Below are 18,677 nucleotides of genomic sequence, written 5' to 3'. Positions count from 1 at the left end.
ACATACATGATACACAGAAATAGTTAAACATGTACGTTTCACTTTCTGTAATATTGTAAACCAATAAATGAATAAAAAATAATTCCAAAAAAAATAAATAAATCAAATAAATGAACAAGCCAGACTTGCCTGATCAGGAATGATGCAATATCCTCGGTTCAGACTCTATACTCAGGAAACAATTTCTTTGTGCCTTTGCTCAGCCTCTCAAATCCAAGTGAACTCACTGAAATGACATCCACGTCCACACATGTACACAAATCATCCAACGAGGAAATGCGCAGCTTCCCCTCCTGTCGTCCGTTTACTGCATCCTCAAAAGTGAAAGTAGAAATCCCCGCCAACCAACTTTCTCACATGTCACTGTTTCGGATCCTATAAAAAGCCACTTTATCAATGTACAATGATCACCATCATGCTTTCAAACACAAATAAACAACATTGATATCATTCAAACTCCATTCTTTCTTCTCTTTATATCATCTAGTATTTATCCCTGGTCACATTACCTTCGTAAATATTTTGCTCAGAAAAACGTCAGCTGGGTCAAATGATCATAGTTATATTTAGAGAGGGGAAAAGTGGAATATGACGATGTCTGATCATCAACTTTTATCACATTTGTTTGAGAATGTAATTCACTAAAAATTAAACTTGTCGTAAAAATTACACACTGAAGTAACTACGACGAGTTGCAGAAAACCTGGATTTTCGAGTTACTGTCGGATTCTATCTCTTGTGAAGTATATCTTGTACAGAAGCGGATGTAGGAATTTTTTAAGTGGAGGGGGGGGGGGGTCCAGCATTCTTTTCACAACGTCTATCCGCTATCTATTTCTGATATCGCAAAGAAATGAGAGAGAGAGAGAGAGAGAGAGGGGGGGGGTACTCCCAGTAGGCTGGGGGCGGCCTAGGCCCCCAGAAGCTGTAGGGTAAATGGTGCAACTCCTGCATTCTGTCCTGCATTCTGAACATTTCCTGGCACTTCCTTTTCACTTTCAAATTGTCTACTTCTTAAACAATTTTTTTTTATGTTACATATATACAATTGTACTTTTTAAGAATTCTTTTTAAAAGCGATACTTGCATCTGACGAAAATATCGTAAATATATTATCAGTGTGTTGTCTTATTTATCCAAGAGTTGAATGATAATTATAATAGTGTTGATAAATTTGAATGAAGCAATTAGTAGTACATATGCATGTAAGTATCTACCGTTCATATCATTTGGACTCAAAGTCTCGTTAAAATTGAATATTTCTTAAACTTTTTGGTTCTCCAAAAGGGTGGGGGGGGTCCAGACGCCCTGGACCCCCACCCCCCCCCCCTTCTGGATCCGCCCATGTCTTATGTGTTGTTTCTGCTAGGAACTTTCATTTGCGATTACAGTCACTTGCCCTTTAAAACCATCCCAATGCGAAGTAATATGAGCCCCGTCGGTTTTATTGACAACGCAATTTCTTTCTTTTGAAATGGGAAAGAAGTTCGAGTTATTGACTCCCCCCCCCCCCTCTCTCTCTCTCTCTCTCTCTCTCTGGTTGGCAGTCGAAACGGTATGTAGTGAAAATATAAGTTTAAACGATGAATTCAGTCATGTTTTGAAGATTTGGTATATCGAGGTTTGGCTTTAAGTACGTACTTTGTTTTAATAGCGTTAGGCCTAGTTGTCAAATTACTGAGTCAACTTCTTCATCCCCTTTTGGAACTGAGAATGCAATGACGTAGCCAAATCACACTGTGGCTTCTTTACTAGTTAAACATTATAGGATTCAGCGATATAAAAAACAAAAGGGGGGGGGGTCCAGGAATCCAAAAAAAGAAGGAAAAAAAATGAATCGATCAAAATAAATATGCGTGTATCACCCAGTGCTAGTTAATATTTTATTCAACTTGTACATTAAAAATAATTGCCTACAAATATTAGCAGTATCATATTTAAAAAAAAAAAAAAAAAAAAAAAAACACTACAAAGATGTCCCACAGAAAGGGGGGGGGGGGGTGCCAATCCCCGGATTCCCCTCTGGATCCGCCATTTGGACAGAGAGTACATTTAAAGGCAAACACTTACGTGCGGGTATTACTGTCTCATGACAGCATCTAGTTTATCTTATTTTCATTTCTATTTGAATTTATTTTCAAGTTTCTAATCATAGTGTAGTTGGGTCGTTTCGAAGTCACCGCTATCAAAATAAAATAAAACAAGCACAACGCGAAGTACAGACTATACGAACGCCATGCCTGCTACACAATATTACTTTTACAGACTAATTGATATACAATTAATGGTAGCAATAGTTACATACTTCAAGGGAGATAACTTTGTCTTACACAAAGTGCTATACATGTAACATTAAATACACAAATGCATCTCCCAATATTTACTCTTGCCTATGGATAAAATCTTTACTGTACACTTATGCTTATCATAATATAAACATTACAGTTACTACTTTGATATAAAATATACACTATGAGAAATGTTTAAGTCAGTAACTCAAAATGCTCAAACATACCATTCTATAGGAATAGGCCAATATATACAATGGTGAACTGCCAATGTGATAAATAAATGTCACCATATAAAGTTCAAACCTGCAAGTTAATCAAATAACTTACAACTAGCTGCTAATGCAATTATCATAAAAATATGACCATTAATTAAGATTCATCATAGTGAGACAATTGATCATGAACTACAGGTATTTGCACTTTATAGTTAAAATAAATTATTCTCTCTCACTATATACTTTTACTCAGGCTGAAGTGCATAGGAAATTAATATTAATGCAAAATTATATGATTTACCATTTTAGATATATATTAGAAGTATATTATCATTAGTAATAAACTTGGTAACTTACCGATTAAGAGGAAAAGTCAGTCTCAGGTAGTACTATCAGGTCTATGTAAAGTCAAAACTAATATACTGATCTATGGACTGGTCACTTCAAATTTCAGACAAAGAATGAACTGACACAAAGAACTTTTGGAGGGGGAAAATCCCAAAACCAATAAAAACGCAAGACACAAAACTAAAACACCAATGAAATTAAAAGATTTATGGACAACTTGGCCAAAACATAATTAGGCACCTCAGGCACTCAGAACTCACTAATTGTTATGCTTGACCGAATATTGAATTGCAGATCCATTGAAGGATTATATAATTCAATACACATAACATTGACATTAAAATGAAATAATAACAATGCATACATGCATATATGAATGCAATATATGCATATTAGATAAGAAATGACTCTGCCACATCAGCAGGGCTGATTCCACTCTACAGTAAAATGTTTACATGTCATTTTGACTTAAAGCTGTATGACCCGATGTTCATGTATTATTTTTGTACATAATTACTTTAAAGCAAATTAATTACTTCATAAAGTTATTAACTTTCCCTTAATTACATGCTTGAAAACATCTACATGTAAAAGAAAACAGTGCGAATATTATTTAGAAAGTAAATATAGTGGCTACATATATAAATCATCCCATAATAGACGTCTATAAATAGACCCACGCCCGTCAGGGGAATCCCAACATGATGTATTAACTCATACGCAACTGTCTAGTTTTAAGGCTGAAAGAGCGTAAAACAACGAATTACTAAGAGGTATTTGATATTCTTATTTCTATTAAACTTATGGTACGGTACTGTTATAACAAAATACACAGCTTTACACAGATAAGACCACCGATGATCTGAAAGTTTGAACTGGTCACGTGACTGTCACTTGAAATGGCAGAGTGACGCGGTTATTTGTAAACATCGATTTAAAATCAAATTATTTGGGTTAAAACAGGTGAAATAATTTATGATATGTCGTACAGTCTCATAACTACATACGTGCGATGATTTAATAGCGTTTTTACGAGATGGGAAAAAAATATTGTAATTCGGACCATACAGCTTTAATCACCGCGTCCAACGGAGAATCCAGCTAATCGACGCAAATCGGGTGATGTTTGGTTTTTTGAGCTGGATTCTCAAATTGGGCGAAGGTGTTTGCAAAAACTGCAAGGCATACATCTACTTTGTCGTTAGTTTAAGAAGCCCTTATTATGCCTTTCTTCCGTGCAGTAATAGATTTAATCAGACAATGGATCCTTTTGTTAAAATTGGAAAGAAACTCTCCTTGTCCGCTGCCGCAGCGGTGAAAAATCAACACCCAGGTGGTCGCATAGTTAACACCCCAAATGCTCCGTTGGACGCGGTGTAAATATTTGTGGTGTAGTTAAATAAATCTTGCATAAAATTCATACTAAAGTGATCATGACAATTTGTAGGTACTCTAAATTAAAAAAAAAAAAATCCTCCTATAGATATTGAAATAGTCCTCACAGATCCTGAGCTAATTCAAGATTCCTCTGACTCTTATCCCCACTTTTATATTGTGACATGTGCGGGGGAGAATAAAAGCGGGGGTAAGAGTCAGAGGAATCTCGGATTAATCCTGCGCCAGCTATGCCTATGACATGACATTCTACTTATCCTCTTCCATGGGGAGACATATTATTTTTTTGTACTTTCTGTTCGTCGGTCTGTGACAAAATCTTGTGAACGCATTTCCTTGTGTATGTCTTATAGGATAGACTTGAAACTTGGTACAATAACTCTTTGCTATCCGTAAATGTGCATATTGTCAGGACATGAGGATCTAATTATTTTCCTTGAAATTTATAGTGGATCTAAGGGGGGAGGATGTAAAATAGCTTGTGAACACTTCTCCTATCTGGCTAATATCCAATAGACTTCGAACTTTGTATGTTTCATTGCCATTTGCAAATGTGTATATTGTCGGAACAGGAAGATCCAATTGTTATCCTTAAAGTTACAGTGGATCTTTGAGGGGTGGAAGGTGTAAATTAGCTTGTGAACCTCCTATATAGTTTATCGGATAGCCTTGAAATTTTGTGCAATATCTCATTATCCTGTCATTTAATGATGTTTGTATTGTTCCGACTCGGGGATCTAATATTTTTCTGTAAATTTACAGTGGATCAAAGAGGATTGTTTAATAGGGTTTTTTTTTTATGTACAGGGGTATTTTACTATCGTACTGGTACTTCAGCATAATAATCATTATTGTTGTATCATATACATTATGTATCATATACAACAATGACATTGGTCACATCGATGTTGAATTTTTTGCTTCATATTTTCCTTCCATGCACAAAGTGCAGTCCTAATGCCCATGTTCCTGCTCTTGTTTTCGCCTCCATACCATGCAGTACATTAAGGGGAGGGGTGTAATTTGGAGCACTTTCAATTTGGGGAACTGGGGAGACATTTGTTTTTAACAGAAACAAATTATATTTATATATACAAAATATTATGTATTATAGTGTAATTAACAAATAATATGCTATAACTTTAGTTCACATGTAATTTACTGGTATGTCGTATTTGTATTATATAGTGTAATTAACAAATGATATGCTATAACTATTAATTAGTTCACATGCAATTTACTGGTATATCGTATTTGTATTATATAGTGTAATTAACAAATGATATGCTTTAACTTTAGTTCACATGTAATTTACTGGTATATCGCATGTGTAATGTAGTACATATAACTAGTATATCGAATGTGTAATGAAATACATATAACTGTTATATCGCATGTGTTGCTAGTGAGACAGCGATTCCTGACATGCAGACCTTGCATATTTCGAATTACATTGCTTAATACCTGGACGATGAGAGACTAAATCGCTTTGTGTACATTGATTGGTCTGTACATACATCTCTAAGAGGAAGTTAGGCAATAGAAGATGTTTGAATGTGGTTCGTTAACGATTTGTGTACGTGTCATCTACTCAAGTGTCGGCTGAGAGTCTAACATACGGGTTTTGAGAACCGGAAAATGCACTTTAAATAACGACTAATCAAACATATAAAAATTTGCTAAAATCATATATCGATATGTTGACAAAAATGTTTAGGCTAATGGCTAATTACTACGAAAGCCGGCTGGGCTCATTTTGAAAAGGGGGGGGGGGGGGGAGTCTTACTCGTTATAACACGTTACTTATCTCGTTATATCAACATTTCCAACTGTTTACTCCTATACAACACTATTACGAGCAATACGTATTTATCAGTGTATAAATCCACTACGGGGTCAAGAGAGGCCATGGCTGTGCGTATGAACATTTGTTAAAAGTAGGTAACGGGTACTACTTTTACTAAGGCAATACACATCTAGCAATCGCTCTCGCTTATTACAGAAGTCTATCAATAGATGAAATCAACATCACAAAATGTATTTATGATTTTATTTGTATTCCAGGCAGTGGAGTTGCATCAATAATTGATAAAACAATGTCTTATCAATATATGTCTAAAATTTCGTCTGCTACAATTTCACCCTGGTCATCGGTGATGCGGAATTGTACGTACTACTAGACGATGACATTGGGCTTTAGCAAAAAGGTCATTCACAGGATTAATGGCCGATAAGTCGTCAAAGTGCATTAAGACCTACACACCATACTGCCTCCGTGCCACAGCAGCCATGAGTTGATGTCAGTTTCCAAGTTTATGTCGGGGCGTCGAGACGTCGTTGAAAACCTATTACAGAAAATTTACGAGTCAACAGAATTAGCGTTCAGCGAGCTCATGTTTGTCAACAATTACAAATCCCAATCAAAACCGCCCCTTACACTCGTGCACTTCCACATTCTCTGCGATGTCAGTTCTTTCAGGATAGTCATATGAGCTGCGTCCTCTGTCCTGTCTATAAATGATTTGCCTACATCTGACGACTGCCGCCCTGTTCTTCATGTTCCTTCTGTTAACTCCGTAATGTCCACAGTATATCTTTCAAAGCCGGTCTTCAACAACTGCGTCTTCAACTTTCAAAAGTGAAAGCGCATCACAGCTGTAAGTGTAGCCACAGGGGCTCGGTTGTCAGATATTGAAGTTTTGTATTATTTGTTCCCGAATAATAAATTGAAGTTTTGCATGATTTGTGTCCGAATAATAGATTATATAAATAAAATCCACCACCAAAATCCGCTTTTTTCGAGGTTTTAAAAAGGGTGTATCATGTGTACATTAAAAAAAGTAAAGGGACGACACTCGCCATCTTGGATTTCTGGGGGGCCCTCGATTCACGGCTTGTTTTTAACAATTTCTACTCTCTGCCTACCGGTTTCTTGCGAGATCTATGTTGGAAAAAGATCCAACGACTTTTCCCTATCGTCTACTTATGTCTACATGCCGTATTAAAGATCCAGTGACCCGAAACATCCTCGATACCTGCCCCTACTTATCGAAAGCAACGGAAGTTTGCATCGAGTGACACGACGCCTACCGGAGTTCTCCATATAATCACTGGGGTGTTCCGAATGCATACGGTAAGTCCAGAGAAATCAACACCGCAAAAATAACAGAAATGGTCACAATTTATTGATAAACGGCCAAGCTGCTGACAATGGGATGTTTCCATTTTCACATTTACTTATATTTTGGAGAAGCCTAAAATATTATAGAATTTTGTTTCGTTATTTTGAATAAAGTTCTTGCACGTCGTATTTAAGTTGAATTGTAACATTCTTTAAAACTTTGAAAATAAACAATGCACACAGTGTACAGTTTTGCATATCGGACCCATAGAATGATTCTAAATGGGGGAGGGGTATCTTTATTTTTCTTCCTAAAAGGCTAAAGCAGGAGAAAGACAACCCATAAGGGGGGGGGGGGGGGGCGAGATTACTCTTAATCAATTTCCCTTAATGATAGGGAAAAAGTGGATTTACATATAATTGGTCAAGATAAGTTGAAATGGGGGAAGGGGGAGGTTTGCATGACCCCCACCCCCACCCCCACCCCCATGCCTTCTATGATGAATTAACAACAATACACTTACAATACTTGTATGGTATATCGGCCTTCAATTTGATATTTATATTGCAATGTGTGGATAAACAGGTGTTCTTTTGATCATGTGGTACTTTGTGCGTAAGTTAATCTAATGAGAATCATTCAGTTACTGGTATATAAAATCTCTCCCATAAATTACATGGTTTACTATTTACAGCTTACTATGCTACGACATTGTCTGAATTCTTTGTTCTTCCGTGGAAAACATTCGTTTACTCAATTCAATTTAAATTAAGTGCTTATTTCAACTTAGACTTCTGTAGATTTATTGTATACATTCGGAACACCCCAGTGATTATATGGAGAACTCCGGTAGGCGTCGTGTCACTCGATGCAAACTTCCGTTGCTTTCGATAAGTAGGGGCAGGTATCGAGGATGTTTCGGGTCACTGGATCTTTAATACGGCATGTAGACATAAGTAGACGATAGGGAAAAGTCGTTGGATCTTTTTCCAACATAGATCTCGCAAGAAACCGGTAGGCAGAGAGTAGAAATTGTTAAAAACAAGCCGTGAATCGAGGGCCCCCCAGAAATCCAAGATGGCGAGTGTCGTCCCTTTACTTTTTTTAATGTACACATGATACACCTTTTTTAAAACCTCGAAAAAAGCGGATTTTGGTGGTGGATTTTATTTATATAATCTATTATTCGGACACAAATCATGCAAAACTTCAATTTATTATTCGGGAACAAATAATACAAAACTTCAATATCTGACAACTGAGCCCCTGTGAGTGTAGGCTGTGTAGCCTTGCGCAACCCTTAAAGGCCAATATGCTCTTACAAGGGTTGTATGTGTTTGACATCATTGTTCTCTAGTCGTTAATCAATCTTGTTATATTCCAATACCCTTTAGTCAATTATTAGAGAGATCTAAAAAGTGGTCCCACCCTTGGGAGGCCCCAGTTGGAACTCCTACAGCCACAAACTTAGGGTGGGAAATGATAGCTCTAGGGGTCCCCTTTCTTACCTATATGATCGTTTAGTGGACTCTTCAAAGATTAAGTTGCCTATATGACCCCTTCAAGGATTGTTTGTGTTTGACATCATTGTTCTCCAGTCGTTTATCAGTTTTGTTTTATTTCAACACCCTTTAGTCAATTATAAGACAGGTCTGAAAAGTAGCCCCACCCTTGGGAGACCCTAAGTGGTACCCCTACAACCCCAAACTGAGGGTGGGAAATGATAGCTCTAGGGGTTCCCCTTTCTTATCTATATGATCGATTAGTGGACTCTTCAAAGATTTAATTGTCATTAGCCTCCATCATGACCCTACATGATGTAAAATCATGAACTTTTAGATGAGCTCACTTGTCTTTAAAGGCCTATATGACCCCTGATAGAGTTCTATGTGTTTGACTTGATTGTTCTCTGGTCATTTATCAGTTTTGTTTATTCCAATACTTTATAGTCAATTATTAGAGAGGTATGAAAAGTGGCCCCACCCTTGGGAGGCCCCAGGTAGTACCCGTATAGCCCCCGACTGAGAATGGAAAATGATAGCCTTATTGGTCCCCTTCCTTGCCTATACATATATATGTATTGTATCAAAAGTTGGATGTTAGAGTTCCACTTTCAGTTCAGGATGCCGAAATCATTGGCATGTTAAAGCAATTCAACAAAGAACTTAAAAGCGAATTGAGATATGAAAATATTAGAAATCCAGTTACGGGTAAAATGACAAGCGTGCAAAATGGAAATCGCTTCATTTACATTTCGCCATTACCAGAGGTGTCACTCTGCCTAGAACAGGATATTGTGTCGGGGGAAAATGCCGTATCTATCATTATGGCCAGAACATCTCAAAACCTGAGGTTAAGTGTCAGAAATGTTGGAAATCCGGTCATTTTGCTCGAAATTGTCCGAATGGTAAGTGCTATAAAGTCTGTGAGAAAGCTGGGCATGAGCCCGGTTTCGTTGGTTGTGAATTCTACGAAACCCAAGAAAACGTAGTTGCTTTTCGAGGGCACGAAAATGTACTTTCAAATTTCCACAGAGCATGCCTTCCAGCTCACAATACGGAATGGCGGTATATCAGCGGCTGATCGTATTCGTTCCACATCTAATGCTTTAGAAGCAAAGCGCATTGGTGATGTCATGAAGACTAATTCGTCTTGGGAAACAGAGAAAGTTGAGGTCATGACAACAATTATTGAAGCGAAATTCAAGCAGGTGAAATCTTTCAGAGATACAGTACAAAAGCTAGACCCTAACACAACTGTGGTAGAAGCTACACAGGACGATTTGGAGGGGGGGGGGGGGGGGGGTGGATGAAGCTGCCACACTAAATACACGCCCAAAGGCGTGACCGGGCTATAAAGTTTTGTCTGTTACAATTTTAATGAATATTGTATTTACTAGTGTAGCCCTTACGAGTAATTTATCTTTGCTAAAGATGAATATTTTTGAGCATGTTAATATTTAGCGGCAGTGTGCTACTGCTTTGTATTGTTTTGGAACATACGATCGTAGACAAAGTGAAAGTACACCCACACGTGTGAAAAATACATTGAATGTCTCAAATATTTACGATGTCTTTTATTGGAATACTTGCACAGATATTATAATGTATGCTTAATCTATTCAGGGATTTAATCTCGTTACGTATTCATTGTTATTTTACCTGTTTCTTGTAAACACATGTTGTTAGGCTGCAGACAGGTTTCGTTCTATTTTTAATGTCGGCGCATTGCATTATGGTCTATTTCCGCTTTACTTCTTTGATCCGCCAAGAGATATTCTTGCATTCACGGATAGAAAGAATAATGAGTTTTAAGGTAATTAATTTATTTTACATTTACAAATGAATTAAACTTGTATTATTTTAATATGTTTTATGAAAATAACGTAATGTTTTCTTGTTAATAGTTATCAGAACTATTTTCCGTTGATTTTCAACGGTCCGTTTATCCGTTGATTTAGAACGGATTCCGTTGTATTGTAACGGACCGTTTAGTAACGGCCTAAACGGGACTATATAAGCTCGTCAGCGTCGGTTGACGGGGACTTGGACATTTTTCAGATTTTTGATTAGACGTAGGTTTTGTCTCTGATTCATTTATTAATTAATCGATCTTATTTTTGAATTTCCCTTCTTCAAGAATCTATTTCTTTAACTTATTTATTTCTAGTATAATCTTAGGGGATATCTGCAGCATTTTTCTAAGCTATTATATATTTTTGGTGGGTTTTTTTTTCATCTGAGATAATATTTATAAGATTGTGAAATTTTTCTCTTATTGTAAATAATGGTATTAATTTATCAATACTCTGAATAAACCATCATCTCAAGTTATTTTAATCTTTGTGTTTCATTTGCCAAGTCTACATCTTTATCTATTTTATCATTACAAATTTTTGGTGTCAGAAGAGGGATAGTGTAAGCGCTATCCCATTACAATTTTTGGTGTCAGAAGTGGGATAGTGTAAGCGCTATCCCATTACAGGGCTTAAACAAGCTTGGTAAAATCATTAAGACTGTCGCTAAAAAACAAATGAAAAAACCACGAAGCTACTCTGTACCTAGGCAACCAGCCCGAAAATCATCCAGAAACAAGCAGCAGGAGATCACGACTTTTGTTAGCCAGTTGAAAGATGGTAATAACAAAAGGTTACGTGACAACCTGACCACTGATGATGGAGACTATAGGTCAGACATGGACAGTGATTAAGGTATTAGAACACTAGCCCTTAAATGACCGTAAGTCCTTTGTTAAAATTCTTCTCTTTAAATGCTAGAGGTTTGAATGACTATAATAAGCGTAATACATTGTATGATTGGTTACAAGATTTAGATATATTACAAGAAACTCATTTTATAGAAACAAGGGAATACTCATATAATGCAAGGTGGCGAGGAACCAGCTATCGTTGCTTTTCAGACTCGTCCTCAGCTTTTATATTTCAAAACAACATTTTTATTGTTTATTGTCCCCCAAGACAGCAACTATTTCCCAAGGCGCAGCCGAGGGAAATAGTTACTGTCGAGGAGGATAATAAAATTGCTATGGTCCAAATAGTCAGTAAATAGGTGTTTCATTATACCAAAGTGGACTTTACCTGTGTCAGACCGAGGTGATCCGAGTGGTAAAGTAATTAGAGTTATCAGACTTCGACGTCACAGAAAAGAAAACGCGGGAAAATATAGCATCCGGTAAATAGTTTCGAGATTATTTCCCTAGGGTGAGACAAACTTCCACCAGAGTTCGTTTGCTCACAAACCAAACTCTTCCACTTAGGCATTATGGGATAGCGATTTCTTAGGCCGCGTATACTGTGACGTCACTGTAGAATGACGAAAAAACATAACGTCAAACGTAAACAACTTTCAAAACAAGAACGTAAACATCAAGTTTATTATTTTACACAATAATTTGAACAGAGTCTCCCTACTTTTTAATGATCTTTTGATCATTTTATGTTTAAAATAAAATCCATACTTTTATATTAATACTCTTAATATTAATATCTTCAAACTTTTAACTGCGAACTACTTCTTTAATGTAATTTGTCTGCGTGATAATCGCGGACTCACAATATACAAATCTGTATATTGTGGTGCGTCACATAGGAGAGGTCTATTCGTAGGTGACGTAATGAGGCCTCGACGGGGAGTTTGTAGGGTGAGATAGTTCAGAAACTATTTCACGGCTAGCGTTATCACTTAATTTTACATGTTTACACGCCTTTTCATTGGTTGAAAAATCATTGGACTATCGTGTTCCAACGATTAAAAAAAAATGACCGGCCGGAAGTGCTTTCTAATGGAATGTTGGGGATTCCCCTGAATGATCTATTAATAGATTTTTTTTATAGATTGGGAATCCTGAAAAGAACAACTTAACAACTCTATCGATCCAAATAAATTCATTCAACAAAAACATTAACATATTTAAAATAAATGATAAATAAACAATTAATTATACAAAATGAAAAAAAATATATGATTATTTGAAGGAAAAACATAACACACGCGCGTACACGTCTGCTTATGCAATTTCTGAAAATGGATTTCAATGGAGGAAATTTTGATATTGGTACTTTCGATGATATTTTTCAAGACAGACCTGAATGTGAAGTTATGAAACCTGATTTTGATGAAGAAACTCTTCTTTCTCTGTTTAATAACTTTGAGGATGAAAATTGTCAGAATATTTGTGAAATCATAAATGCTTCTACATCCAATGATGAGGCACTTAGAGAATTGGCCAAGACACTAGAAACTGAACATAACCCACACACACACACACACACACACACACACACACACACCGTCATAGTTTCCAATCCAAGATTCAAAACAATCTCTGAGGAGGAATTCAAAGGAATCGAGAGTGGTCGTCAATCCAAGGGTACAAAGAGCAAAACAAAGCGGGGTGTCAAGATTTTCCAAGGTAACGTGATACAATTATGAATAGCAGCACTAATAACAAACACTGTACAATGTATGCACTCGTTAAAATAAATGAAATAAAATTTCTCTGTCTCGCTAACGAATACTTAAAGAATAATTAAACATATAAAACAATAACTGAAAGAACACCCCGAACTAAACAATTCAAAATCAATTTCCAGATTGGAGCATGGAAAAGTTTAATACTGACTCTAACCTGCATAAAGTTGAAAAAGAGGAACTCGTTGGCCTGTTGAGACACTTCTATGCTGAAGTCCAGCCTAAATTTGACCACAAGAAGGGCGAACAACCTCAAGAGTGTCACAAAAACACACTAAAATCCACAACATCAGCTCTCTACAGACATCTGAGTGTCACAAAAACACACTAAAATCCACAACATCAGCTCTCTACAGACATCTGAGTGTCACAAAAACACACTAAAATCCACAACATCAGCTCTCTACAGACATCGGAGTGTCACAAAAACACACTAAAATCCACAACATCAGCTCTCTACAGACATCTGAATGATATTGGTCGAGATTTTGACTTTGTTAGAGATAGAAATTTCAAATCAGCAAATGCCATCCTCGATGGCATATTGAAGCAAAATATGAAATCTGGATTATCTCGGCCTACACAGCACAAAGCAGTTGTTAACAGTAGTGACTTGCTGAAAATCTCCGACTACCTTTCCACTATTGATAATCCTGTCATTTTGCGTTATCGGGTCTGGTACGACCTTTCGATCCATTTTGTGTCATTCGATCCATTTTGTTTCACGGGGGCTTGAGTTTCATCAACAGCTGATGACAAACTCATTTGAGTTTTTATATGATGAGAATGACAGAGAGTATGTGGTGATTTCCCATGAAACCAAGCAAAAGAATTGGCAGGGTGGTTTCGACACATCTGATGCTCCACAGGATAAGCGAATGTACTCAACTTCTTCATGTCACAGACCCCAATGCCACATCATTATTCAATCACTGTTCCAAAGCTGCAATGTCGTCTCCACAAAGAGAAGGTGTGGTTCACAGCGAAGCCTGTCAAAGCGTACCAGTTTTCGAAATCCATGTCTGACATATCTAGAAATTCTGGATGCTCTCAAAATTACACCGCACACTGTCTCAGAGCGACTGAAAAATTCAATCCTTTAAAGCTGACATGAATTAATAAATATAGTATAATTCTATATGTCCGCCATATTTCTCTGCTAATCCGCCATATTAGTTGGATATTCTATTGTTATATGTATCGGGGTTCACATGGTATATAAGGGAACGAGTTTTACTACGCTTCACTTCACATCAGTGTCTTCGATTTACCTGTGCGGGTAGCTTCGACAGGTAACACGTACATCTCCGATACTAATTTATAGGACATAAAGAAGAAATGAAATCACGATTTGGAACTCCATGTAGTGCTCAAACTTACAATAAACAATTAACACTTGACCCCAGCTTGAAAGTTCCGATATAATAGTAGAAGACACACACCACCACCAATTAAGAAAATGAAGATATTATGAGGCACTCATAGTAGAGGACTCTTACCACCCCATCCCACCCTAAACGAATGAAGAAAATGAAGTGTAGTGGGACATTATTGAGGCATTCAAAGTAAAAGATCCTTCACCCCCACATTAGGACTTTGAACATCGGACAAAACATCTTGATTTGTTTGGATTTTTTGTTTTATTTTATTGCTGTTTTCGTTCATCTTTTTTAATTATTATTTTGAATGGCAAGAAATTTTGAAGAATCCAAATTTCCATTTTTCTTCTTCCTGTTGTACCCCCCCCCCCCCCCCCCCCCCCCCCATGAAAGATGACGATGATACATGTCTGGTTATTACATTTATATTTTGCTTTGCAACACATGAATGTATGCTAATTGTATGATGTAGAATTGCACCCTTTACCAAGTTTTCCTTCTTTTACATAGTGTAAGGAATGGTAAACCAAAATCACAAAACAAAATGCATAAAGACCAAGGTATTTTTAAGCGTAGGAACTTCATTCACGAATGCATAAATACATGCATTGCAGGACTATATCATATGTGTGTTTTAACGTTTCTGTAACATGCCATAATGATTACTTTCAGGCTTGGGTGTAAATTATTCATAAATATTTTCATTTCGTAGATCTGGCGCAATGGATATACACTGAAAATAGACATACCGCTGTACTTCGAAATTTCAAATTCATATGTATTCGATAAGATGTTACATTGTAGTATTCATAAATCAGTAAAATTCGTGTTGGGGTTTTATTTGATATGACACAGTAATGCATTAGTAGGATATGCAAAAGGCAAAAGTATAAACCTTTTCCTTTTTCATTATTAGTATCAATATCTATATGATCACGAAAAAACATTATATAATTTATATCCGGATTCATATACCGATTTAGATATCAATAAAAACAAAGCTGCATAGTTTGGGGGAGGGGGTTCTAATGAGTCTGATGAAATTAAAAGAAGGAACCCCAAATTTGTATTCAAACTAGATGTACTTCAAAATGAATTCATTTCTGCTCTGACTGAAAGCATGATTCTAAATTCGGGAACGAGTCTTGCATACAAAATAATTAATAGGGGAACACATAAATTGGAGCTCCTTTGGAATTTAATAAAATGCAGATATGCACCTTTCTTTCAACACGAATTGATATGTTGTTTCAGGCACGTATACAGGGGGTTGGGGTGGGCAGGGAGGCTGGTCTGCTCTCCCCACTTTTTTGACAATTTAATTTTTTCCGTTATTCTAACATACAAAGTCAGTATTTTCTACATGCATAGTTCAAACTAATATTTTTTTTTTTAAATTTGTAATGAATTCAATTATAAGCATCAACTCCTGTATGTTTCCAATATATTGTCAATCACAAATTTTCAAATAGCTGGAAATTTTTAATGCTTGTAAGCTTACATTTATATCAGTGATCAATTTTCTTTCCTTCTGTGAAATGATATATTGTACATCGAAGTAGGATGCTCTCTCCTCTCTCTCTCTCTCTCTCTCTCTCTCTCTCTCTCTCTCTCTCTCTCACCTGTTCAATCAATGATTATGGACATACAGAGACCGTAGATAATTATATGGTTCCCAAAGAGACAATAAAACTATATTTTCGTTTATACATTTCCTTTTATATGTGTCTTTGTGTACTCAATTGTTTATTATGGATTGCAAATGTAATACCCGCATTTTCACACAGGTGTATATTTCGATCATTATTCCCTTATTTGTATATCCAGGTTTGTATATGATCATCGATCAATTTTGAATTGTGCACGCAATATATCCAACCAGTGTATCTGATTAGATTCCCGATTTCTATAAACTGCAAAACCTCGACCAGACAAGCATTCAATACAGGAAATATTTTCGACTCTGACATCTCCCCTGATTGAAGACACCCTGTTTGGCACGGGTGAAGTGTGTCACAGTCTGTATAAGGGAATGACAACGTGTTGAGATACAAATGGAGTTTATCATTTTGTTTCGTGGATTTATCAGAATAAAGAGAATCTAATATTTTCGGTAAGTGCACATCTCCGATACCTGTTGGGTAGACATCCGTATTTGGTACGGTTCTTTTTTTCTTTTTTTTTTGGCGAATATGCCATGTGCATTACATATTATGCATATGGCATGCACCTATATTTTGCAAGAATTGATATAAATAATAGATTTTATGCTCTTTGCTTATTCCATTCTATCAGTATGTAATTGGCAAATGATTTCTCCGCATTTCAGGTATGACAATCACATTTGGGGTATATACGGGTAGAGTAAATTAGACTACCTGAGAGAAATATGGCGGATAAGATGAGAAAGGTGTACATAGTTATTAATTCATGTCAGCTTTAAAGACCGAGGAAATAAGCACCGCCTTCAATTTTACCTGGTCTGTAAACCCCTGTCAATCAGGAGAAATTTAGCTTCAGATTGGATGCTAGAAATTGATGGACATTTAGTTACTAATCCGTGTGTATACATTGTCCACCTCGTCTCTCGATCGAGGCGTCCGTGAAATCTTTTGATGTTTACCGCGTAGTATGCCAGCTCAATAGAGAAAGTTTTGATAAGAAAATTATGGCTTTGTATTACATCTATAGTCACAAAATATAATGTATTGAGTAGAAAATCTTACATATAATTACATCAATTATAATAAATTATGATGGGTTGTGTTTAGGAAGAAGTGCGATAGAAAATTATGGATGGTTAGAACATAATTTACATGGACATGGAATTTATGCTCAAGAGACTGTACCGACTCTCATTGGAAATGTCGTGTTTATATATTATTATTAAAATTTTAATTATGAGTAAATACATCATTAAAATTCCGTTTATATTCAGTTGAAATTTTATCAGCGTCATTTTACGACGAAACATGGCAACAAAAGTAACCGCAACTCTATCAGAAGAGAAATTATCCGCTGTATGGGCCCATTTTGCATACAATGGTTGGGATTGGGATGCCGAGGAAGAAGAAGTTATATCTGAGGAAGTACCCTCTTCGCCTGGACCAGCTATTGAGGGAAATGCCGGAAGAGCTGAATGTCCCGACTGTTGGTGTAGGCCGTGCGTTATGGACGAGTCGCACAGACAACTTTGGTGGCCAGAAAATCCCGGTGTGCCGTCCAGAAAAAATAAATCTAACAGAAAAAAACTTTATAAGAAATTCTGGACTATGTTGAGTCATCGTGGGGTGTGGGACGATGATCGTTATATCGCCAGAAAATCCGCCGCAGTACGAAGGGATTCTCGTAGGAATCTGTATGTTTGGTAGACGCACGGATACAAGAGAGACATCATGCCTGACTGTGTTATTCGTAAAGTCCGAGCATGGTATCCAAACCTGATTTTTCAATGGCTAACGTCCTAATTACAAAATAAAGTTATCGTGCTTTAACATGTTTTGATTCTTTAATTTTTTTTTATCAATATTTTGAATAACATGAACAAGAAAAATAATTGCACTTATGATTTATCTTACGAAAACGTATACAGGTAACACAGGTAACATCCCGTGTATTCAGGAAGCTATACACGAGCTACCATTCTTCCCTCGGGGCTTCACACCTGCTTAAAATTAGCTCCGCCCCCAACTAAACTTACCTGAGGTAAACCGACCGGTCGAAAAACTCGGTCTTTATTAACGACGATGGTTTTGAACTCCGACATATTATGTTCATGAGTGGGCATCGGAACGCCTCGTCCGTACAAAGTTATAACAGGGATTGCAGTGACCATCAAAGCAATGCCGTAGTAATTCACTAGCAAAACTTGCAAGACCCTCTGCAACACTCACTCGTCCCCCTGGAAACCGTAGAAACCCTCAAAAGAACCCTACTT

At 36.7% G+C, this 18,677-nt stretch overlaps 1 long non-coding RNA gene across 2 annotated transcripts; it reads right to left on the bottom strand.

Annotated features, from left to right (window-relative positions):
* Positions 1 to 6,282: 6,282 nt before the first annotated feature.
* Positions 6,283 to 10,845, bottom strand: LOC125648448 (uncharacterized). 2 transcript variants are annotated; one of them, XR_007360302.2, is made up of 3 exons: positions 10,533 to 10,845; positions 6,687 to 6,904; positions 6,283 to 6,594 (listed from the first exon to the last, which is right to left on the bottom strand). It is a non-coding gene; the product is annotated as an uncharacterized LOC125648448 (long non-coding RNA). The 2 variants fall into 2 exon arrangements; XR_008795801.1 differs by lacking the exon at positions 10,533 to 10,845 and having other exon boundaries at positions 6,687 to 7,165.
* Positions 10,846 to 18,677: the final 7,832 nt, after the last annotated feature.

This window comes from Ostrea edulis, chromosome 6 (genome assembly GCF_947568905.1).
Source record: "Ostrea edulis chromosome 6, xbOstEdul1.1, whole genome shotgun sequence".
NCBI lineage: Eukaryota > Metazoa > Mollusca > Bivalvia > Ostreida > Ostreidae > Ostrea > Ostrea edulis.
The sequence above is the reverse complement of the archived record's forward strand: the minus strand, read 5'-3'. Positions and strand labels throughout refer to the sequence as shown.